The 17,555-nt window shown below is 40.0% G+C and overlaps 1 protein-coding gene across 39 annotated transcripts in view; it reads right to left on the minus strand.

Annotated features, from left to right (window-relative positions):
• Positions 1–17,555, minus strand: part of USP54 (ubiquitin specific peptidase 54) — a 130,443-nt gene that overhangs the window by 79,800 nt on the left and 33,088 nt on the right. For 13 of the 39 annotated variants that reach the window (XM_057298929.2, XM_057298928.2, XM_034930796.3 and 10 more), the window contains exon 1: positions 13,931–16,010. The exons of 17 other annotated variants lie outside the window; for them this stretch is intronic. The gene's annotated coding sequence lies outside the window, so the exon portion shown is untranslated. Of the gene's footprint in view, positions 1–13,930; positions 16,017–17,555 lie in introns of those variants that run through there. 9 more of the 39 variants (XM_008969030.4, XM_008969027.4, XM_008969029.4 and 6 more) reach the window with 4 other exon arrangements.

Consider the following 17,555-nt stretch of genomic DNA (forward strand, 5'->3'; position numbering starts at 1 on the left):
AGGTACAGGAATATTAAATGGTTGCATAAGACTGTTCTTTCCCTTCTGTAAATTCCCAGACTATTTATAATCTACATGTCCCAATTAAAGTATTTGATTATACAGCCTACTGTCACATTATTCTCTATTTTTATTACTCTCTGTTTTATATCATATCCGTCATAATATGACTACATGAAATGAAATAGTAACTACAGTCAGGTATGTGCTAAACACGATACTTATGTCCTTTATTTAATATTCACAACAGTCCTATCAGATAGCTATTAATAGTTCCATTTTACAGAAAAGTAAAGAGAGGCTTAAAGACATTAACTTGCCCAATTCAACACTGGTAAGTGGCAGATCTAGAAGTTTGACTATTAAACAATGACTTAATTATATATTTTATTATTCTATTCCAAAAGCTCCTATTACAGTGCTAGTCATAAGGAGGCAGTCAATAAATACTGCCTGATGATTAACATGACACTAGAAAAGAACCCATATCTCCCACACAGACTATAAGACCCTCACCTTTCTACACACACCCTCATACACACCCCACTCAAGGCCACTAAGCAACTTCCAACAAGCCATGCAGCATTCCTTCAGCTCAACTGCTGCAAAGGAATGACAAGTACCAAGCCTCCACTTTGCTCACAGCCAAAAGGACTTGGCAGGCAGGTGGGGTTTCCAATATCCACATTAGGAGCTAACTGAAACTCAGCCTGCCCTATGACACACACTCCTGAGTACAGGGAGCAAAAGGAGAAAAACGCAGTAGCAGAGAAAAGATTCTCAGGCTCTGAATGGCAGTATTATGTAGGGTAAAGCAGTAAGTTCTCAGACCTGTTCTAAATGTGTCACCAACTAGAAGTGAGAGCATAAAGGACCAGACAAGAGAGGCAGTAACAAGTGGTCCAGAGAAATACTAACACCAAAAACATTTCACTTAAATTGTAGATATAGCATTAAACAACGTAATCCTTCTCCAATACCATTTACTGAAGATATGTGAGGAGGGGAATTATAGTTTTATCTGTATGGCTCTCACTACCTAGTTTTGTTTTTTGGGTTTTGTTTTGTTTTGTTTTGTTTTGTTTCTGAGGCAGAATCTCACTGTCACCCAGGCTGGAGTGCAGTCGCGCAATATTGGCTCACTGCAGCCTCCGCCTCTTAGGTTCAAGAAATCCTCCTGCCTCAGCCTCCCGAGTAGCTGGGATTACAGGCATATGCCACTATGCCTGGCTAATTTTTGTATTTTTGGTAGAGACGGGATTTCACCAGGGGCTGGTCTCAAACCCCTGACCTCAGGTGATCCACCTGCCTCGACTTCCCAAATGCTGAGATTACAGGCATGAGCCACCGCACCCAGCCAGTCAATTGATTTTTGATGAAAGTACCAAGGCCATTTAATTGAGAAATGACAGTCTTTTCAACAAATGATGTTGGAACAATTGGGACACCCACATGCAAAAAACTGAACATTGAGTCATACCTTACATCTTATACAAAAATAATTCAATACATCACAGTCCTAAACAAAAAACCTAAAACTATAAATTCTAGGAGAAGACAGGAGAAAATTTTATAACCTTTGGTTGGGCAAAGATTCCTTTTTTTTTTTTTTTTTGAGACAGTCTCCCTCTGTCGCCCAGGTTGGAGTGCAGTGGCGTGGTCTCAGCTCACTGTAACCTCCACCTCCCCGGTTCAAGTGATTCTCCTTCCTCAGCCCCATCACCCTCACCCCCACCCCCTTCCTCCAGTAGCTGGCATTACAGGCATGCACCACCATGTATTTTTAGTACAGATGGGGTTTCACCATGTTGGCCAGGCTGGACTTGAACTCCTGACCTCAAATGATCCACCATCCTCGGCCTCCCACAGCGCTGGGATTACAGGTGTGAGCCACTGCACCCGGACAAAGATTCCTTAGATACAACAAAAGCATAATGTATAAAAGGAAAAAATTATAGAATTGAACTTCATCATAAGAATGTCTGCTCTTTGGAAGACACTGTTAAGTGAATGAAAAGATTAGTCAAAGATTAAAAGAAAATATTTGCAAGTCACATAATAGATAAATGACTTAGATCTAAAATATATAGAATCCTCAAAACTTTATAAGAAAAACTATCCAATTTTGGCCAGGCGCAGTGGCTCATGCCTGTAATCCCAGCACTTTTGGAAGCTGAAGCAGGTGGATCACTTGAGGTCAGGAGTTCAAAACCAACCTGGCCAACATGGTGAAACCCCATCTCTATTAAAATTACAAAAAAATTAGCTGGGTGTGGTGGCAGACATCTGTAATCTCAGCTACTTGGGAGGCTGAGGCAGGAGAATCGCTTGAACCCGGGAGGTGGAGGTTGCAGTAAGCTGGGATTGCACCACTGCACTCCAGCCTGGATGACACGGCAAGACTCCATCTCAAAAAAACAACAACAACAACAACAAAAAAACTACCCAATTTTGTTTAATAGGCAAAAGATTTGAACATTTCACCAAACAAGATATACAAATGGTAAATAAGCACATGGAAAGATGTTCAACATTATTAGCCATGAGGGAAATGGAAATTAAAACTACACTATACACCTATTAGAATAGTTAAAAACAAAAACAAAAAAACTTTTTAAACCTGACAATAACAAGTGCCGATGAGGAATCAGAGCAACTGGAACTCTCCTACATTGTTTATGGAGATGCAAAACAGGCCAGGTGCAGTAGTTCACGCCTGTAATCCCAGCACTTTGGGAGGCTGAGGCGGGTGGATCACCTTGGGTCAGGAGTTCAAGACCAGCCTGGCCAACATGGTGAAACCCTGTCTCTACTAAAAATACAAAAATTAGCCAATGGCAGGCACCTATAATCCCAGCTCCTAGGGGGCACTGAGGCAGGAGAATTGCTTGAAACCAGGAGGTGGACATTGCAGTGAGCCGAGATCAAGCCACTGAACTCCAACCTAGGCAACAGAGAAAGACCCCATTTCAAAAAAAAAAGAAAGAAAGAAAAAGAAAAAGAAATGCAAAATGACACACTTGGCAGTTACTTCTAAACTTAAATATATAGTCATGAGCTGTATAACAATGTTTCAGTCAAGAAGAGACCGCATATACAATGGTAGTCCCATAAAATTATGGGATTATGGGACTTACCTTATTTTTACTGTAACTTTTCTATGTTTAGATATGTTTAGGTGCACATCTATTACTATTGTGTTACAATTGCCTATTTTATTTATTTATTTATTTATTTTTGAGATGGAGTTTCGCTCTTCTTGCCCAGGCTGGAGCGCAATGGTGTGATCTTGGCTCACTGCAACCTCTGCCTCCCGGGCTCAAGCGATTTTCCTGCCTCAGCCTCCCGAGTAGCTGGGATTACAGGCACGCACCATCACGCTCAGCTATTTTTTGTATTTTTGTATTTAGTAGAGATGGGGTTTCACCATGTTGACCAGGCTGGTCTCCAACTCCTGACTTCAGGTGATCCTCCCGCCTCAGCCTCCCAAAGTGCTGGGATTACAGGTGTGAGCCACCGTGCCTGGCATCTATTATATTTAGTACAGTAACATCCTATACAGGTTTGTAGCATAGCAGCAGTAGGCTATATCATATAGTCTAGGTGTGTAGTAGGCTATACCATCTAGGTTTATGCAAATACACTTAAATGATATTCACACAATGACAAAACCACCTAACAACACATTTCTCAGAACACATCCCTGTTGTTAAGCAAAACATGGCTGCACTTTTGCCATACTTTTACCTACCAATCCTACTCCTAGGTATTTTACCATAAAGAAATAAAAAATTGGGCTGGGCATGGTAGCTCATGCCTAAAATCCCAGAATGGGAGGACAAGGCTAGTGGATCACTTGAGGCCTGGAGTTCGAGGCGAGTGTGGGCAACATGGTAAACTTCTAGGAAAGTAAAAGCCAAAACTGGGACGGAAGCATGTCATCTTATTACGTATTTCCTTGTGTAACACAGTTACTAAGTTATATGTCCCACTGTTCCCAATCTGAAAACACTAGCCTCCTGTGGGTAAGCCAAAAACCTTTCCATATATGAAATGATGGAAAACAGTGGGTCTCAACCTTTTTGCAGTGCCTCACATCCAGAGGCAGATTTACCAAGCCACTGAAACTTAAGCTTCAGGACTCTTTCTCTTGCACAGATTCTCAAGGCCCAATATCTCATTTTCTGTTTCAAAAAATATTTTCCTTAAAGGAGGCCCTCTGAATTGCATAAGCTTCAAGTGTCAGAGAATCTAAGTCTGCCCCATCCACATTACATAAATGGGGCTTTTATAGTATATGTCACTTGAGAAAATACATAATTCAAAAAGCTACTTTGAATTCAGTAATACTAATAAATTTGTATTTTATTAATCAAAGAAACATCTAATGTTATTCACTGTATAAAATTTGTTTGAACTAAATAGATCTAAATATAATATTTGGTCCACATTTGGATTTTGGATTCTTGTGCTCACAGCAAGTAACTCCACAGTCAACAGGGCTAAATTGAAAAGATCATTACAGATTAAGGTTGCCAGAATTAGAGGCATACCTCTAGAAGCTGGTGACCTTTAGAAAAAAACACTTTCTCTGTATTAGTGAAATACAGAGAATGATTCTTTCACAAGTATACACAGTACAGCTTAATGTGCTACCATTTTTCTCAGGCCAAAGTAATAAACCAGGCTCCAGCTGCAGCCACCCTAATTATCCCCCACTGTATTCTTCACCAACAAAGTCAGCTTCTCTCAGCCTCTGTTTCTGAAAAAACCCAAAGTAGTCATTCAAATGGAACTGGCTTGTGCATAAAGGGAGATGAGGCCTGGAAGGACACTGGGCCAGGAGGAGCCTGGCGCCCTAAGAGACAGAGGGGTAAATGAGGCCCAGAGAGCTACAGGTTATTAGCATAAGAGATTCATTATGAGCAGAGCTAGAATGGAACTGAAATCAATGAAGACTAGATAGAATTCGTTCGTGCAAAGCCTGGGAACCCTTTGATAAAACCAGGTGTAAAGTGTGGGAAGTTTCTAAGGAGAAGGACTTTTTTTTTTTTTTTTTGAGACAGAGTCTCGCTCTGTCACCCAGGCTGGAGTGCAGTGATGCGATCTTGGCTCACTGCAACAGCCACCTCCACCTCCCGGGTTCAAGCAATTCTCCTACCTCAGCCTCCCGAGTAGCTGGGATTACAGGCATGCGCCACCATGCCTGGCTATTTTTGTACTTTTAGTAGAGACAGGGTTTCGCCATGTTGGCCAGGCTGGTCTTGAACTCCTGGCCTCAAGTGATCCACCCACCTCGGCCTCCCAAAGTTGTGAACCACGCGGTGGCACAGGCGTGAACCACTGCGCCCATCCAAGGAGATGGACTCTTTAAGCTAATTGACTTCACAGTAACTAAAGTTCAATAAAGTCTTTAAGGAGACACTATTAATTGCATGTGTAGAGAACTCCATGACATTAATAAAAATGACAGTATCAAAGTATCTCCACTAAGGCATTTATTAACTACAAAGGAAAATATAGTAGTTTCACAATGGAGAAACCCAGCAGAAACTACCTTAACCAAGTGATCAAGGTCAAAATAACCAGTAATAATACATATTGACATCATGAATGCCATGATATGACGCACTGAAAAGGACACAATTATTTCTGTGGTATTCTTGCCTAAACCATAATCTCAGTCCAATCATCAGAAAAATATCAGACAAATCCAAATTAAGGAATATTTGACAAATAGCCCTCAAACTGATATTGATCAATACTCTACAAAAATGTCAAGGTTATAAAAGACAAAGAAAGACTAAGAAACTTTTACAGAATACAGAAGAGTAAGGAAGAAAAACACCTAAAATGCAATGTGAGATTCCAGATAGGATCCTGGAACAGAAAAAGAACAATGCAGCTTGTGCAAGATGGCGAAACCCTGTCTCTACAAAACAAAGAAAATTTTTTTTTGAAACAAAGTTTCTCACTTGTCACCCAGGCTGGAGTACAATGGCGCGATCTTGGCTTACTGCAACCTCAGTCACCTGGGTTCAAGCAATCCTCCTGCCTCAGCCTCTGGAGTAGCTGGGATTACAGGCGCCTGCCACCACGCCCAGCTAATTTTTGTATTTTCAGTAGAGATGGGGTTTCACTATGTTGGCCAGGCTGGTCTCAAACTGCTGACCTCGGGTGATCCGCCCGCCTCAGCCTCCCAAAGTGCTGGGATTACAGGCGTGAGCCACTGCACCTGGCCAAAAAAAATTTTTTTTAATTAGCCAGGCTAATGCTTGCCTGTAGTCCCAGCTACTCAGAAGGGTGAGGCAGGAGGACTTTTTGAGCCTGGAAATTCAAGCCTGTAGTGAGCTGTGACTGTGCCACTGCACTCCAGCCAGGGTGACAAAGCAAGACCCTGTCTTTAAAAATAAAAATAAAAAAAATTACAATTTAAAAAAACTGAAAATAAAAAAGGAAAAATAATAATGGTAGGCAAACTGATGAAATTCAGGAAAGCTCTTTAGTTAATAGTGTTGTACCAATACTATTAATTCCTGGTTCTGATAAATGTATTATGGTTATATAAGATGGTATCATTAGAGGTAACTATTTTTCCAACTTTTCTATAAATTCAAAATAAAAAACATTTTAAATTATGCAAATAATTCACTGAAGAAGGTGGAACTTTGGGCCCAAAAGGGATTGAGGCATTTGGGAAATAAATATCTATATGTCTAAAGGTAGATGGACCAAGATAGATTTACAGGAAAAGAAGAGATGTGAACGGGCACAGTGGCTCATGCCTGTAATGCCAACACTTTGGGAGGCCGAGGCGGACAGATCACGAGGTCAGGAGCTCGAGACCAGTCTGGCCAACATAGTGAAACCCCATCTGTACTAAAAATACAAAAATTAACCGGGCGTGGTGGCATGTGCCTGTAATCCCAGCTACTCGGGAGGCTGAGGCAGGAGAATTGCTTGAACCAGGGAGTCGGAGGTTGCAGTGAGCCAAGATCACGCCACTGCACTCCAGCCTGGCAATGGAGTGAGACTTTGTCTCAAAAAAAAAGAAGAGACGTTGACATAGTTTGTGATCCTACAATCCACTGAGGGTTATATGTGAAACCTCTTGGTTTACTGTTTAATATCACAGTATGGCAATTATTGGGTGTTTTATTAGTTCAGAAACCTGTTTCTCAGAGCTAAATGTGCACAGAATGAATTAACAGAGAAGTTTAAAACTCAGCAACATCGGGGTAAGTAAATGTAAAATGATAGCGGTCTTGTTAGGATGATGAAATTATGGATTTTTTTCCTTTTTTCTATTTTCTAAATTAACTATAATTTATAAATAATCTATAAATTATCATTTCCTTAAAATAGGGGTTTAAACACATTTTCCCTAAAAATAGAGTGAAAGGACTTGAGACCAGAGATAACCGACCATTGAGACCCGTAATATCCTAACAATATGAAAGCTGGTTAATAATTGGTAACTATTTCCTATTTAGAAACAGAGGGCCTGGTGTGGATCTCTATTTCCTTTCATTCTATTTTCACTGCTGCTGCTACTAAGGTTCAGATCCTCACCACATCTGGACCACTGCACCGCATTACTGACTCATTGCCAGTCCTCTAATCCTACATGTCACTACCACCTGACTCCTAAAACACACTCCACACCATGTCACTCCTTTTCAAAATATTTAATGGCTCCTAGAGGGAGATATTCTTTTGGCTGGAAAAGAACAATGGTATTTTTCTAATTCACAGGAAAGAAAATTAATAGATGGATTTTTCATAAGTTTCTCTACCATAATTTTTTCTTACCTACTTAGTCTACTGCTAGCACTACAAAAACTTGAACAAATAGTAGCAAAATTAAGAGGGAAAAAAATCAAAGCAGTCAATTGGAACTATTTTAACACATTTTTTCCTAACTGACAGTGTTAAGCCATGTTTGCACTGCTATAAAGAAATACCCAAGGCTGGGTAATTTATAAAGAAAAGAAGTTAATCAGCTAATGGTTCTGCACTGTGTATGGGAAGCATGGCACCAGCATCTGCTCAGCTTCTGGCAAGGCCTCAGGGAGCTTATGATCATGACAGACCGCAAAGGGAAGCCCAGGTGTCACATGGCGAGAGAGACAAGGGAGAGGTCTCAGACTCTCTTAAACAACCAGATTTTGTGTGAATTAACTGAGTGAGAACTCACTCATCACTGAGCTATTCATGAGGGATCCACCCCCATGATCTAATACCTTCCACTAGGCCCCAACATTGGGGATCACATTTCAGCATTAGATTTGAGGGAACAAACATCCAAATCATATCACTGAATCATGTTCATGATTGTGATTTTTATGCTGCATAGTTTTGATATTCACATATTCTGCCAATAAAATTAATTCCTGGCCAGGCACAGTGGCTCACACCTGTAATCCCAGCATTTTAGGAGGCTGAGGTGGGCAGATCATGAGGTCAAGAGATCAAGATCATCCTGGCCAACATGGTGAAACCCCGTCTCTACTAAAAATACAAAAATTAGCTGGGCGTGGTGGCGCGTGCCTGTAGTCCCAGGAGGCTGAGGCAGGAGAATCTTGAACCCGGGAGGCAGAGGTTGCAGTGAGCCAAGATCGCACCACTGCACTCTAGCCTGGTGACAGAGCAAGACTCCATCTCAAAGAAAAAAAAAATTAATTCCTAATTATAAGATAGAATTAAATATGTCTGGCACCAGCGTAAAGTTCGAGAATCACCGGACCTTACCACCATTTCCAGCTTCATCTACTCATTCACTCACTGATCAAACATTTCATTGATCATCCATTATGTGCCTCTCACTCATCCTCCACTCCAAGTACACTAGACTCCTTTCTGTATAACAAATATACCCTGTCCTTTACTTTCTCATTGTCTTGACTCTAATATTGCCTCTCTCTGGAATGCCTTTCCTCTCCATTTATTCTTGCTGAAAATCTTAACTATCCTACAAGGAAAAGCCTTCCCAGATCATTCTCTCACCCTCTCACCTTTCCAATCTCCCAATTTATTTCATCCTCCTCTGTGCTCTCAGTGCATGGTGGGGTTTGGATTACAATACTCACATTCTCCCTCATGTTACAGTTATTTGGGTACGTGGACTACATTTTATCTTAAGGGCATCTTTCTAATTCCACACAGAGGTTGAATATAATAGGCATTGAATCACTGAGTTTCATTGAAAGAGAAAACTTTTCGTTTGAAGGTACCTAGCCTAGAACAACCAATTCTAACATCCTGATAAATTCTGACTCTCCTTAAAGAAAAGAACTGACAAAATGGCCTTATCTAGCTTGAGATACTGCTGACAACTTTTTCTAATAGTGACTATATCAATTGAAACAATATTTGCTTCTGATTCAAGCTGGAAAATAGAAAGAGATAAGCATCTACAACCATAAAAAGGGCCAAGCTATTTGTTGATTTATGAGCTGGTTATCTTAAACTCTCCAGCGAATAGTTACTCAACTCAAACAATTTCCTGAGGGCTGGACTTTGGCAGCTTCAAACTATTACATCATGTACAACAGAAGAATTGTATGCTGATAAAGGACAAAAAGTCTTATTTTTCCTGCACAAGAACTTAGATAACTGTCATGTATAACAAATTTGTCTAAAATTTGTTAAAAAGTAGTTGGAAAGAAAACAAAAAGGCACGTTTCACTTTGTTATAATTGACAAATTATAAGAACTAAGAAATGACAGCTGCAGGCTACTTAGCCCTTCCTTATAAAGATCTAAAGTTGTATAATTTACTGACTTCTAAAGGAAGCAGCATGGTAGTAGAAAGAACATAGTGGTTAAAAGTATACCCTCTGCAGGCCGGGTGCGGTGGCTCACGCCTGTAATCCCAGCACTTTGGGAGGCTGAGGCAAGTAGATCACAAGGTCAGGAGATCGAGACCATCCTGGCTAACACGGTGAAACCCCGTCTCTATTAAAAAACACAAAAAAATTAGCCGGGTGTGGTGGCGGGCACCTGTGGTCCCAGCTACTCGGGAGGATGAGGCAGGAGAATGGCGTGAACCTGGGAGGCGGAGCTTGCAGTGAGCCGAGACTGCGCCACTGCACTCCAGCCTGGGCAACAGAGCGAGACTCCATCTCAAAAAAAACAAAAAGTGCACCCTCTGCAGGGCCAACAATATTGCAGAACCTCGGGAGGTAACATGCTTATAGTGGAGATCCAAAGGGTCCCATTCCTAGAGAACATTATGTGAATTATACAACTTGGGGACACAGAGTTAGTGGAATAGAACAGGTCTCAGCTCCACCATCTAACAGCTGCGGCATATTGACCAAGTTATTGAACTAACTCTTAGGTACTTCATCAGAAAAAATGTGACTAATAATAACATCTATCTCATAGGATTGTTATAAGAATTAAATAAAATAATGTAGATATGTATAATTAGCCCAGTGCCTAATATGTGGTAAGTGTGGAATAAATGTTTTGATGATGATTATGGTGAGGATAATGATGATGAAGAATAAGATGAATCTACATTCCAATCCTAGCTCCATCACATTCAGGCCATTTACTACCTATAATAAATGTGATCTGCTGAAAGGATGCAACAAAATAATGTATGCAGAATACTTAGGGCCAGGTACAAAACAGGAATTCCATAAAGAGTAACTGTGATTATGATGACTGACCATCCTCTATATGCATTATCTCTCCCCCATCTCTCTTTCTCTTACAGGCAAACACACACACACATATAACTACTATAAAAATTTCAGGAGATTAAACTATAATTGATAGCATAAATCCCAAGGCCATATAAAAAATGGGGAAAAGTGTATCCTTTTTTTTTTCTTAAATGTATCCTTTGTTGTTGTTGTTTTTTGTTTTTGTTTTTGTTTTTTGAGACGGAGTCTCGCAGTCACCCAGGCTGGAGTACAGTGGCGTGATCTTGGCTCACCGCAACCTCCGCCTCGCAGACTCAAGCAATTCTCCTGTCTCAGCCTCCATCCATAGTGGCTGGGATTACAGGCGTGTGCCACCATGCCCAGCTAATTTTTGTATTTTTAGTAAAGATGGGGTTTCACCATGTTGGCCAGGCTGGTCTCAAACTCCTGACCTCAAGCGATCCGCCTCAGCCTCCCAAAGTGCTGCGATTACAGGCGTGAGCCACCGCGCCCAGCCTGGGAAAAATGTATTCTAAAACCAGTGCATTCTCAATACAATTCACCTAGACTATTGCAGAAACTTTCTAACTATTCTTTCCTCTCTAATCCCGTCTATACAATATTGCAAAAGCAAACTGATGAATCACAATTAGCTTAGAAAACTTCAGTGACAAAATACAGCCAAAACTCTGGCTTTGAATGGCCTTCCACAATCTTATCCCCTGCACATTTCCAACCTCATCTACCCTTAAAACATACAAAAAGATTTGTTCTGTGCACATGCCCAGTTACTTTGTTTTTTGTATTTCTCAATCAACGAATGCTCCTCCCATCTTCCCAGTCCTACCTAATACTAGCAATCTTTTCCACTGAGCAAACCTATTTGAAGAAGTCATACCACTGGCTACTTACAGTGATAGGAACTACTAATAGTCATACATCAGCAGGAAGGAGCAGTCATTTACATTAATTCATTTCCCAAATGCTTGTCTTTTTAAATACCTCTCCACACCAACTGGGACTTCTCTCTCCCTCCCAGGAACATCATGAATCAATATTTAACCAGTATATCAATACTTTATTAGAATACAAGGTAGAAAGTTACATTGCCTTACACTCAACAAATGCTCATTCCTTGTTAAACAAATAAATGAAGAACTAAGTTTCATGAGACCAATCAAACTCACATTTTTCCGTTTAGAGATAACTCAGTTACAGGCATAACCAAACAGCTCTTTAGCTTGTCCCTGAATCTCCTGCCTAAATCATATCGCATCTAAATCATACCTTGCGCTTCCAAAAGGTCTACAGAAGAAAGATACTCTATTTTATGGTCAGTAGGACAAACGAAATGTTCTTTCTAAACCCTACTGCCAATAGCAGCAAACTAGTAACAGCAGTGGTTAAAGGAACAAAAATCAATAGCAATTTATTAGGCCCCTGGATAGCAAAACAATGAGTTCCAGAAAGTTACCCTATATAATAACCTTCTGATTTAATCATTTAGAACCAGAGATTTTTATCCTGAATTTTATGAATCACTAAGACTTTTTAAACACTTGATTCCATCAATGCATTATTTATTAATCATTATAAATATACCCGTACTCAAATTATTTCAGTACAAACAATAATGAAAGTATGACAGTGCTATCAACAAGAGGAAAAAAGGAGGGGAAGCAAACTGACAGCACTGGCTTGACTCATTTCTGTTGGGAGAACACTGGTACTGAATGGCACAAGCAACTCCAGTGTGAGAGAGCAAGCACATGACTGACTGGGAGGGCAACAGAGGATACCAAAGAAAGGAGAATATCTATAAAGAAGATTTCCTCTGTAGGGGCAGGAGGTGAAGGGATGAGAAGGAATGAAATCTACTCTAACAGCCTTTACAATACTCAAATGAAAACATGCTACCAGACTTCACACTTTGAGCCAGTTCACATCCTAGCTCTACCACTTACAATTGAGTGACCTTCAGCAGATTACTTATCCTCTTTCATCAGGTGTAAAATTATAATAATGGTAGCCCACTTAGTGAATACAAACTACATGTTTGGCACTGCGCTAGGCACTGGACACATGGTATATCCTCTAATTCTCACAATTAACCTGGCAAATAGTGATTATTTTTCTCACTTTGCAGGAAAGAAAACCCATGTTCTTTCTACCTATGTATAGCCGCTTTGTAGAGGGACAATACTACTACTACTACCTGGCCAGGTTGTACTGGGAATTAGAAGTAAATGCAAAGCACTTAGCAAGGACCCAGCACTTACCTCATATTAGGAGCTCAAGAAATCATTACTGTACGAATACAACCATCATTTGAATAAGTGCCTCAACTGAACAGCAATGAAATCCCAGAAACAAGTTTCCTCTCACACCATCTACCATAAAGATGACTTCTAACTAGCAGTAGTTTGGGAGAATCCAAAGCTCATCACTTATAACTGCTTGAAATACCAAAGTATCAACCATCCAGTATCCAAAAAAAAAATTTTTTTTAATACACACACAAATATTCTTAGAAGCTCAAAACACAAAACGCAAGGAAATAGCCCATTATGAAAGTGATATTTGACTCAATTTAAATATCAAATATTAAATATTTTACTTTCAAAAGGATCATAGGCCTCATGCCTCAAGGAAGCAGGTGCTAATGAACAAATCTATCTAACTTCCCAAAAATCATTCCCAGAAGCATCTGTTAACCTGAAGTACTTGGCAAACCATCTCTCAGAATTGACAACATATTGCCAAAATCTTAGTGGATTTTGCCAACACTATTCTGCTGATAGGAAAAAAGAATCATTCAGCTACTTTCCAATTTAGCCACAAAATAGGCTCTTTTTTCTTCATTACTACTTTAACCAGTATGTTAATACTGAAAATAGATATAAAGAAATCACAAATAACCTTCTTCTGTTTGAAGGAAATTTAAAATACTAAATCCACAATTCTTGCCTTTAATTCTAAGGAACTCAAGAAAATCTATGATTTTTTTTTTGGAAAAAATATGAAATCTCCAAAATCCAATAATTGAAACAGAGAGGAGGGGGAAAGAGCACAAACAACAGCTTGAAAGATGCCTCTTGAAAGTTGAGAGTCCTAAAATCTCAATTTCAAAGTTTAAACTACTGCTATTAAAAGAAATAGCTTATTAATCAGTGCTTGGGAATATTTTTTTTAAAAGAAAGAAAACTTCACAAAAACTAACCGGTTCCTGCAATCTTCTATCTATCTGTTTTTACCACAACAACTACAATACTTACCAGACAGCACAGTCAACCTCCAGCAAAAGACCTCTAATCACGAGGGTATCTGTGGGGCAAGTGATACAAGAATGGGGAGGGATATGGGAATAGCTAGAGCTGTGGGGAGGGAAGGCTAGGAGGGAGGAGACGACTGTAGCTAGCAACAATGAGAAACTGTGAATCTAAACCACAAGGACTTCCCGCAGAACAGGATATCAGAGAGAAGGCAATTCTTTTTACCAACTACCAGGAACTCAGCACTGACAATTCATGACAAAGTTAAAAAGGTGGAGCTTCCAATTAAAAACAAAGTAAACTTAAGAAACTAACCAAAAGTAACTTGAAAGGACGTTATCACAAACTTCACCTGAGGCTTAAGAAAAACAATTATGAAGCTGTTTCCTGGGGCATTCCTGATGACAAAGGTCATCAAACAATAAGGTTTGCAGGGTGGCTGCTGCTTCCAAAGAAGGGCCAGTCCCCCACAAAAAAATTCCTTTGCACTGCAGTCAAAAGGAGCACGAGAAGACAACATTTTTGTAGTTGTTTACAGAATAATCAAAACAATGTTATTGTTGGAATCCCTAATTCAGAATTCCAAGACTGGGCTTAAATTAAATCAAATCATTTTAATAGGCAAAACTCCTCCAACTGTCTTAAACGAGCCACACTATTAAAGAAAATTATTATTTAAACTGAGCCATTGGAATCTACTGAGTCAATTTTAAAATGCTTGGGATCTAAGGGTTCTCAACCCCAAAGTCCACAACAGGGAAAGATCTCCACCCCTCTCTCGGGGAAGAGACCTAGTTACATCACCAAGAACAAACAGCAGGCAGAGTCCCACCCCCAAACATGTGATCAGTCAACCGAGAACTTGCATTTGCAGGCAGGGCACAAAGGCCCCAGAGGACCAACACACACCCTTCTACGTATTACCTGAGGTTATAAAACAGTTTTATTGAAAGAAGTTGTTTTATAAGCATACTGATGAAAAAAACTCATCAGCAGAATCCTTGCCAAATATGAAGGTCTGTTGTGTTTCTATAGGTTGAGAGAAAATATACGAGTTGACTAAAAAAAAGATGTAATTAAGATTTATTGGTAAAATTTAACAAACATGGGCAATGTCCAAAACTAATTAAGCTCTTACATTTTAACAATACAGTATATTAAATTGAAGTAGTCCTTTGGCCACAAGGAAAGTGCCACAAAAAAAAAAAAAAAAAAAGATACTGTTGCTTTTCTTGTTAACCATTAGCATTCTAACTCAGGTCTCCTAGTGGTGCTAGGTGGAGGAGGAGGTAGTAATGCCATTTCAAAGTGTGAAACACAAAATTTCTACTGATAAGTGCTGACTGCAAATAAAGACATACAAACATCAAGACCAAGCTCTTCAATCAAGTCATTAAAATATAGGTATATATTCATTGTGAAACTAACCAAATAAAACTAGAGTACTGGGACAGAGTTACAGAGCTTCAACCCTGATTACAACTAGACAACATTACTTTTCATGTCTCATCCAGGTAAGGGAAGTGATCCACAGGGAAATCTCACTCTAATAGATTGTAATCTCTCCAGAGGCCCCTCAGAAAACACCTCCCATAAAACTCTGCTATGATACTCACATTCTGCCTTGCATAAGTTATTTTCAGACATTTCTTATTCCCTCTTCAAGACTGCACAAAGAGAACCCTGTATCAACCACTGGGCTTCTCCATTCAAAAAAAATTGGGTAACTACAAGTTTTTGTTAGGTGAGTGTCGAACTGCCTGTAGAAAAGGTTTTATAGGCCGGGTGCAGGGGCTCACGCCTGTAATCCCAGCATTTTGGGAGGCCATTGCGGGAGGATCATTTGAGCCCAGGAGTTCAAGACCAGCCTGGGCAACACAGGGAGGCCCCTTCTCTACAAAAAAAAAAAAAAGAAAGAAAGAAAGTTTTTAATTAGCCTGGTGTGGTGGCACGCACCTCTCTGGTCCCAGTTACTCCAGGCTGAGGTGGGAGGATCCCTTGAGCCCAGGAGGTCAAGGCCCCAGTGAGCAGTGATTGTGTCGCTGCACTCCAGTCTGGGCCACAGAGCAAGACCCTGTCTCAAAAAAAAAAAAAAAAAAAAGGAAAAGAAAAAATAGAAAGAAAAGGTTTTGGGTACATGATTGCTAACTACGTCAAGAGGGAGAGTGATACATAGTGTTTCAGATTATTATTTTTTAAAATAGGGTTTTAGTTTAAATGTTCAGGTATTCTAAAGTTGGATGACTAGTTACAACAGTACTTTGTAAAACTGTGCTTCAACAAAACTTAACAAGTCATATTTTTCAAGTACTTTGCAGGGAATATGTAACACCACAATAGGTCCACCTTAGACCAGAATAGACAAAGGTCTCTGAAAAAATATAAATATTATTAGCAGGGAGAAACAATATTTAGGATTTGAGTAAATCAATCAAGAAAAATCCTTGGAGGGTAGTGGGGAGGGTAATGGAAAAGCACAGGCTGAAAAGTCCTATTTGGTCACATTCCGTAGCTTTTCATTATTGGTTTCTACTAGCAAATAGAGTAAGGTACAACAGAATGTTCAATGTAATGAAAGAACATTTTGCTTCTCTTAAAAGTCATAAAAGAGAAACAGAGGATTTCTCTAAGAAAAACCAAAATAACTCCCTCTGGAGTAACCCCAAAGTCAAACCATCATTGTCTTTTATTTCTGAGATGCTAATGATAATGCTGATGTCGGCAGTAAAGGCAGGAACTGAGTGGCTCCGCAGTAGGAACACGAGATTGGAAAATAAAAGACTCTTTTTTTTTTGAGTCCAAGTCTTGCTCTGTCACCCAGGCTGGAGTGCAGTGACACAATCTCGGTTCACTGCAACCTCCACTTCCCAGGTTCAAGTGATTCTCCTGCTTCAGCCTCTTCAGTAGCTGGGATTACAGGTAGGTGCCACTACACCCAGCTAGTTTTTGTATTTTTAGTAGAGATGGGGCTTCACCATGTTGGCCAGACTGGTCTCGAACTCCTGACCTCAAGTGATCCACCCGACTCAGCCTCTCAAAGTGCTGGGATTACAGGTGTGAGCCACTGTGCCTGGCCAATAAAAGACTCTAGATTTTAGAATGTAGTGACAAAATTTGGGAACTTTTTATTTTTTAAGAGACAGGTTCTTCCTCTGTTGCCCAGGCTGGATGCAGTGGTGTGATCACAGCTCACTGAACCCTCAAATTCCTGGGTTCATGCAATCTTCTACCCTCAGCCTCCCGAGTAGCTGGGACTACAGGTGTGTACAACCAGACCCAGCTAATTTTTTAAAGATTTTTGGAGACAGGGTCTTAGTATGTTACCTAGGCTGAGACTTTTAAATAAACTGGAGGATTGGGGTGGGGAGGGGTGGGGAAGAGACTGCTTTATATCAAATGAAAGCCTTTATCATTTGATCCTGGGGAGAGGGGAAGCTTAATTCGGAGCTGTTAAACTGGAGTTCTAGCAAACAAAAATTAGAGATGGACTTGATCTTAGCTAATAAGGAACCTAAGAGAAAATATTCTAGCCTTTGACTCTAGGTTGTAAGGAAGAATATACCATGAAGTAGATGAAAAACAGGGAAAACTACATAACTAATTTGAGTCTAGTGGGTTTTTTTTTTTA

This window comes from Pan paniscus, chromosome 8, assembly GCF_029289425.2.
Source record: "Pan paniscus chromosome 8, NHGRI_mPanPan1-v2.0_pri, whole genome shotgun sequence".
Lineage (NCBI taxonomy): Eukaryota > Metazoa > Chordata > Mammalia > Primates > Hominidae > Pan > Pan paniscus.